The following is an 8592-nucleotide window of genomic DNA, read 5'->3' as shown; positions in this document are numbered from 1 at the left end:
TCTATTGAATAATTTTAGGATGTATAGCTTCAGGCACTAAAGTCACAGTTAAAGGCGACGATCAGGAACGTTATCAAGATATATCGCATAGTATTGAAAGATGACATTAATCTGCGTGTTACAGTCAAGGTTAGTGAATCAGTCGCGAAGGAAGAGTGCTTATTGGGTCTCTTGCGAGAGACATTTACGAAAGTCATGTTTCGATTGATGGAAGAAATAGCAGGAGACCAAGAAACTTATAGCATGCTAGTTGGTGACGTATTCCGTGGTTTCCCATGGTACACTAGTTAATAATTAAAATGAGTCTTTGTTACCTGATTTATACACTGGAACAATCTTCCCCGCTCGCCAGTCATCTGGTATTGTATTCGCAAGGAGAGTCACGAAGGAAAAAAAAAGACAAATAATTTTGCAGTGCATATTGATTTAACCTTTTCCCGTAGTTTTGGATTAACCGAGCCCATACAGGCAAATGATGAAAGTTTTGTGATATGACTTACGGACGCAATGCTTTATTTCAAATGTTATCACTGGTGTGAATGCTTGTATGTTTACTGATGGTAACCATGAAGGTGCCTCAAGTTGTCGTCGCACAATAAGAAGTTACCGATTCCCATCTTTTTGAATTCCCCTTCACTTTGCCGTGGCATTTAGTGCGTGCTAAATTGTCATTTTTAAGTGCATCCAAATTAAATTTGATCCTATCGAGTTTATGGAGGCGGAAATGTTGTAGGCCCGTGTGCTCAGATTTGGGTGCACGTTAAAGAACCCCAGGTGGTCGAAATTTCCAGAGCCCTCCACTTCGGCGTCTTTCATAGTCATATGGTCCATGATTTATGGACGTTAAACACCACGTATCGATCAATCAAATCAGCATACTTCATATATAAGTTCAACACTCGCAGTTCCACGATGACCCTCGGTTGTCAGTCATAAAAGCTTCCGAAAGAGCACCGATAACGTTCAGACGCTGCTGACGTTAAGTATGCCATCTTGTTGGTGTGATGGCGACTTCTGTGAACGCGCTATTACGTAACCAAGTTTAGCGTAAGCCCACAGTGAGTTAAGTAAAGGCATTTTTCAACATTTCCCCACACTTATCATCATTGACCAATTCGTGTGAGTCGTTAATCAACGTAGTATAACATAAGTGTGCCTAGAGTAAAAAAAGTGTTATTGGTCGGGGATTGCTGGTCAGTCGCTTTGGTAAGTAATTGGGGTAAAATAAGTGCCTGGAACGATAGATTGCAAGTAAATTTAACTTTGATATCTGTTTACGAACCGGCCTAAGTGTCTCTGTATTTGGCAGAACGGAACGAATTTTACATCTTGTTTCTAGTAGTTTTAGATGTGTAGTAAACCACGGATTATTGTAATCGGTATGAAAGATTACTCTTCTTGAAAAGAAAGGCGCTATTTTAGAAGCAACAAAAAGCAAAACGAGAGTGATTACCGACTGCGTAATTGGCCTTAGTCCACATGGCGTGGGCGACGTGGGTAGAACCACTGCCAAAGCGTAAAAAAAAAAACGAGAGAAAGAGATAGTGGTTTTCATTTTTATGTGGCATGAACAAGGCATCTTCTGACGTGTACAAAGATACTGAAGGTTCGCTGATGAAGTAGAAAGCATTTTTCTTGTGGCATGCCTATGAAATTACTCGGGAAACAGGGTTCTTGTTTCTTCCAATAATTTCTAGAACCATAAAGCGTGCTTCACACTTGCAGGCATTACAATGTGTTGCTGATTCCGCACCTTGTTTCTTGTTTTTCATTGCTACACAGGCTTTGCTTGAAGACATAATAATTTGTAGGTATACGCGTAATAGATGTGTGCCGTTCTGACGGTGTCGTGTATAAACTTAAGCAGCGTCTTGTGGAATCCGTTACCATGTATTCAGTGGTCATAACTGCATGGTCGCGTCAAAGTAGCGAAAAACCACTTGCAGGAGACGAGACCGTTGTTATTGTCCTCGGCATGTCCATATTAGATTATATGCATCTGCTTAAAGCACTGAGAGAGAGAGAAACGAGAAAAGAGGAAGGCAGGGAGGTTAACCAGATGCTAGTATCCGGTATGCTACCCTACACTGAACTAGAGAAGTAACACCCAGCGGTAACTGCGACCAGGTTCTCGTGGAGAAAACAGCCGATGTAAGGGCCACCCCTGTGCTAAACATCCTAAGCATAACTTCCTCAGCCCCAGTAAGGTGAAAGGTGGCGGAACAGACACACAGTGCAATAAAAGGGCGTATATTATATTACCGGAGAACATTTTTCCAAACTCGTAGTAAGTTGAGGTGTTGAGGTGGAGTAGGGATGGGTGAGAAATCTATATTAGGAATGTAGTGTGCGTGCTGGTCAGCAGCAATTTCGTGAGGGCTTGCTGTATGGCCTTGAATCCAGTGTACCTTGACGCTAGAAGCGGCATTACGATTCATGCTGCGTATCACCCGGCATGTTCCCGTATCCCGTCGTAAATGCAACGGCCAGTTTATCCAATGTATGACATGCCACGGGTAAGGAGTACGCGGTACATCACACCTACGGTACAATCAACAAATGTTGAGGAGCGTTTTTTGCCGGAGCCATTCCTTCTTTCTTTTGCACAGCAGATACGTGGACAGAGGCGAGCGAGCTTATTAGTTGCAGAAAAACAAAATGCACTTTGCACCTTCCGGCGACCTTCTCGAGCTTGTGAACCATGTTTTGTAAATGTGGCAGCACAACCGGCCTGCTTTTCAATTGCTCAACCACATTATTTTTTTTCTTGAGTCTTTTAACGCAATAGAAATAAAGTGCTCGTTTCCCAGAAATTTCGCAATAATTCTGGCGTGACAAATGAACCACAACGACTGAATGTCTGTTGTGGCGTGCGCAGTAGGACGTGGTATATTTTACATTGAATTGAAAAACTCCGTTCCTCTGTGCGACCATTTTTGGTCGTTATACGGTACTCGAGGAAATCGGGCAAATCAGTCAAAATTTCAGCCTCTGAAACGCTATCATTTCGTGCCTCAGATAGCATCAGTATGTCGCTGCTTGATAAATAAATTAGTTTATATATGAGTGCATGATTTCGAGGAAAACTGCAGGCGTTAGTAATTATCATAGCAAATGAGTAAAAGTTGGAAAGTGCGCTGATTTCACCCACCATGGTGGTCTAGTGGTTATGAAGCTCGACTGCTGACCCGAAGGTCACGGCATCGAATCCCAGTGCATTTAGATGGAGACAAAACGCTTTAGGCCTATGTACTTACATTTGGACGTATGTTAAACCTCAGATAGTTGACATTTCCAGAGCTTCCACTGCGGCATCCGTCATGATTTTATCATGGTTTTGGGGCGTTAAACTCAAACAATTGTTACAAGGTATTGCGCATTCACGTTTTGTTGTTGAAAAGTGTCCGAACGATTACTTTGTGATTTCCTTGACGTCGTTGGATGAGCACGCCAAAACAACGTTGCTAGAAGGATAATAAACTGAAGCCTTTAGAACATTTCACTCCTATGCCTTGCGCCATGCCCCAAGAGAAGGTTATAATATGACTCACTGCATGGGTATATTGGTATCGTTGTAAACACGGAGGCAGACAAACCGGTTTGTGGCTTGCATACATCTATCCAGGCTCATTTTGCACAATTCATGAAGACGTACGCACAGGTGCAGAAAAAAGTTATGCAAGGGCACGCCTTCATGCACGTTATTGATAGATATGTAGGGTTTAACGTCCCAAAACCACCATATGATTATGAGAGACGCCGTAGTAGAGGGCTCCGGGAATTCCAATCACCTGGGGTTCTTTAACGTGCACTCAAATCTGAGCACTCAGGCCTACAACATTTCCCCCTCTATTGGAAACGCAGCCTCTGCAGCCGGGATTCGATCCCGCGACCTGCGTGTCAGCAGCCGAGTACCTTAGCCATTAGACTACCACGGCGTGGATTTCATGAGCACGTTTATTATATAAGGCTGCCTCACACTTGAAAACGGGCAGGTGCCGCATATGTCATGCACCCATGTTACTTAGTGGACAGTGTGCGGAACTATAACAGTAACAAATGTGACAAAAAGAGCTTTCTGCTGAAAGTTTTTTTTGCCAGAGCTTTATTTTTATTTCCTCTTACAATAATTCATATTCTGATATCTGGACCGATAGCCTGGGGAGGTATAGTATGCGGTACAGCGTTGATAATATACATACAGGTTAGGGCAGCCTTTGACTTATAGGATTACTATTCCATATCTTAACAGACAAATTAACAATGCCTTTTATGAAGTGCACCCGAATAGTTATAGCAGATACGCTAAAGGTACTGATTTGCAAGAAAAAAGAATATACTACACTGCTTAAAGTTACGTGCGGTTTTAACCCCCAAAGGTAGAATATTCCAGACTTTAGTTCCATTGAATTCAATGACTCGTTCACCGTATATATATTATTACCTTTCAGTAAATTCAGACTGCCTTTCAGCGCGTGTCTTGTACTGCGCGTCGGGAAACAAAACACGTTACGAGAAATAGGAAAATCAGTGCACATAATCCTATTATTTGAAGTTGAAATTTTATGACTACACACAGCTGTAAGCGATAACACTTGATGTGCCTGGAAAATGTCGTGAATTCTATCATTGCTAGTGTTAGGATTAATTATTTTCAGTGCCCTATTCTGTAAATTTTGTAAAGGTTGTAGGTATGTTTTGTAAGTTTCACCTCATGATTCTAAACAATAACTTATATGGTTATAGCAAAAGGCATAATATAGAAATTTGAGTATTTCACGAGGAAATATTGCCTTGCTTTAATGAGGTGACAACATTCACACGCTCTGAATATGCACTTCCCAATGTATATGTTGGTCAAAAATGACGCCCAGATATTTAAATGTGTCAACGTCTTGTATAGGGCTATTGTTTAAGCTAATACTTATACGACTGGTGTCAACTTATTTCTCCTCAGCGAAAGACTACATATTTAGTTTAATTGCTATTTAGAGTTAGTTTGTTTTGACCAAACCACGAGGAAATGTTTACTAAATCATCCATCACTTCCATTTGCAGTGCTGAAAGTGTGTCACCTGTAAATAATAAAGCTGTGTCCTCCGCGTACATTAGAGCATTAGAGTTTTGTAGAGCATCAGGGAGGTTATTAATGTATATTGCAAGTAATTCTGATCCCAGCACTGATCGCCGTGGGACTCCACTAATGACTGTGCTGCATGTTGAATATTTGTCTCCCATTACTACTCTTTGTATCCCTGAGAATAAAAACTAGGAAATAATTCAAGGGAATTGTTAATGATAGCGTTCCTTTTTAGTTCTTGCAGTAATATGGAGGGAGAAATGATATCAAACTCTTTCTTAATATCTAAAAATGTTCCTATAACTAAATTATTTTCGTAAAGCACTGAATTATTATTTGGGAGAGTGTTCATACTGCAGTAAATGTCGATCTATTTGATACAAAGCCATGGTGCTGAGGACAAATTACATTGTTCTCGTTCAGGAATTTTTTTTCAATCTGTTTATAATCAGTTTTTCAAAAACGGTGTTATTACACTCAGAACATTCGAATCCCGAGATTTGTACACAGGAACGACTTTGACTGTTTTCAGTATATCGGAATACGAACCAGTAGCAAATTCTAGAATAAATACTTGACAAATGGGACTACAGAGAATGTCAGTATTGTGTTTTCAAATTCTAGTGTGTATATCATCGTGGCTAGCAGCTTTCCTTAATGGCATTTCATTTATCGTTGATTTCACTTCGTCATGGCTTATTTCTTCCAAATAGAAGTCATTGTTAACTATCCTAGGTAGGGCAGGGTTAAGCTTACAGGATGAAAACTGATTAGCTAGGTTACTTCCTATGTCAGCAAAATAGCAATTAAATTCATTAGCTACTCGCACCGATGATTCATCCGGTTGAATTCTCTGTATTTGACCTTTGCCTATAACTTATTTTACGGTTTCCTATATTTTTTGTGTTCCCACTGTCTTTCGTAATGAGGAGAGCAAAGGGAAAACAAATAAACTGAATAGAGGTAACTGTTCTTCTTATAGTGTGCAATTACTGGAGTACTACTGATGTTTGTGAGGTATTACTACAAGTTGCTTTGTGTAACTTTTTACACATGTTAATGATCTGAAATCTGCTGATGTTCTCAAATTTTGATTTCCATTTTCCTCCTGTCAAATTTTATTTACTTTTGACTAATGCACTGCTGTTTTCTTGAGCGATAGGAGTTAATGCAACTAAATTCTGAGCATGCAAGATAGCAACTTGAATCGCACATTAGGTTACATTTCTGTGTTTGTGTTTATGTCAGTTGGCATTGCTGGTTTGTTGTGTTATCTTTTATGATGAGATAATTCCATCTCTACTTATTGTGCGCATAATCTGTTCGCTGCAGCCGAATCTGCGAACGGAGCAGAAGCCTCTGTCAGGCCTTGATTCCTTTTGCTCTTGCCACCATTTTGCAATGTTACAGAAGAAAGAAAGCCTTCCTTTTTTATTCTTCTTTTTCCTACTTAAAAAAATAGGGCCTAGGAGCCTAATCAGTTTAGAACAAAAGAAAGGTGGTGAGGGTGGTGATATAGAGTTGAACAACACTATATAACAATGCATGCATGCATCTCATACATTCAACGAATGAAAGAAGAGCAATTTTAAGGGCTCGTTCTTTGTTAGGCTCAACATTAATTAGAACTAACAGGCTTCTTGCCTGTTAGTTGTAATTAGAAAAAGTATAAGGAGCATTATTTGTAGTAGTTAAGATGAACATGAGAAGAGAGCAAAGAAAACCTAAAGATACCTGCCACTGGCAGGATGCGAGCGGTAAAAAATTTTTTCATCAGGGTACCAGCAGCAAGTATCTTCTCGTCCTCTTTTCTCTCTTGCCATTTACATCATAACTACTACAAATGACATACCTTATACTTTCCTTGGCTTTCTCGTCTGTTATTTGTAATTATCTATTGAATGAGAAGCACTAAATACCCGGTATGTGGTACGCACGTTAGCATAGATACTAGAGCAAAATAATAAACTGTAATCGAGAGTGTCGATCTTTCCGCTTTTAGAAATAATGCAAGAGCCTCTTCTACACGATCAAATTTGGCGACCTGACCGCTAGAAGCTAGAAAAACAATTGCATTCATCGTGACACGTGTATACGTAGTTCAAGTGAATAGCTTCTGTAAAAAGAGTTTCCCGCTGTTTACAGTAGCATGGACAGTCCATAAATAAATGAGACTTTCTTTCGCACAACACGAAGAATGAACTCACTCAATGGCCGCCCTTAATGGTGCAACTGTTCAGCCACTGAGATGCACATCGCTTCAGTAACTTCATGTTTGTGGGCGTCAGGTACACCACGCCCACGAACACGTGCGGGAAGTGATCATGTAACTGAAACTCGCCTATCAAGCTACCCTCAAGGAAGCAGGAGGCGGCAAATCAGCAGGCAAGCATAATCGAATTCGCACTAATTTTCTGAACGAACGCCCCACTCATTTTGCATCATGCAAACGAGTGACCGCAGACGTAACAGTTTAGTGATGGCACACTATTTGCATTGGCTGTGTGCAACGTGTATTCAGTGAACATGCGATGAGCCTAGCGTCCGCGGGCCTGTTGAGAGCAGCGGCATTCACTTGTTAACACAAATATGGGCGCGCTTTTCTTTTTCATTTGTAGCTCATGAATGAAAGATACTTGGGCACCCAACAATTAAGGAGCAGTTCGTTCAGCACATTAGGGACTCCATGCCGAACGGTTGTGCCCCCAAGATCTCCGACGACAGCACAGCTCTGGCCGACCGGTTCGCCCTGCGCCATCTGCTGACGCCGTGAAGCTCTCGCGGAGTGGTACCCCGTCCTTGGACTTCTTCGACCGTGTCCCCATCTTTCTCTTTCTTATCTCTACTTCTCACTCTATCCCTTTAATCCCTCCTTATCCCGTTCCCTCGCGAGTCACTGCTGAGGTGTCGCACTTAGATGCAGACAGTTGCGGGGCTCACTTATTAGTCCTAATTGTAATGTAATTAAGAAGAAATAAAAGTGGGTGAAAAGAAAACTTGCCGTCGGCACGACCCAAACCTGCGACCTTCGAATAACGCGTTATTCGAAGGCTATGTCCCTTTTTCTACACCTGGCCTTTCTACCAAGTTGTTCCCCAAGTATCATGGCCCATATCGTATACTGCAAAAAACGTCACCGGTGAATTACCTTATTGTGCCACTGGAACCATCTTCTGACCAACGTCGTCGTGGCCAGGAAATTGTCCACGTGTCGAGACTTAAGCACTACTACGACCTTCCCGTGTTTACTTGTCCATAGGTCGCCAGGATGGCTCCTTATTTCGCGGGGAGTAATTGTAATAAATTTGAATGACAGACGCTCGGCTGTTACTGAAGAAGACGATGATGATCGGTGGCTGCAGTAGTAGCTCGCGCACGCCGCTCGCTGATAGCCAGACCTGCCTCAGAAAGCACCTTTCGCCAAGCTGCGTCGGAAGCTTTCTCGACATACAACAGCTCTAATTTAATATATATATATATATATATATATATATATATATATATATATATAT

The sequence above is a fragment of the Rhipicephalus microplus genome, chromosome X (assembly GCF_043290135.1).
Source record: "Rhipicephalus microplus isolate Deutch F79 chromosome X, USDA_Rmic, whole genome shotgun sequence".
NCBI classification, from domain to species: Eukaryota; Metazoa; Arthropoda; class Arachnida; order Ixodida; family Ixodidae; genus Rhipicephalus; species Rhipicephalus microplus.
This window is presented reverse-complemented; position numbering follows the sequence as displayed.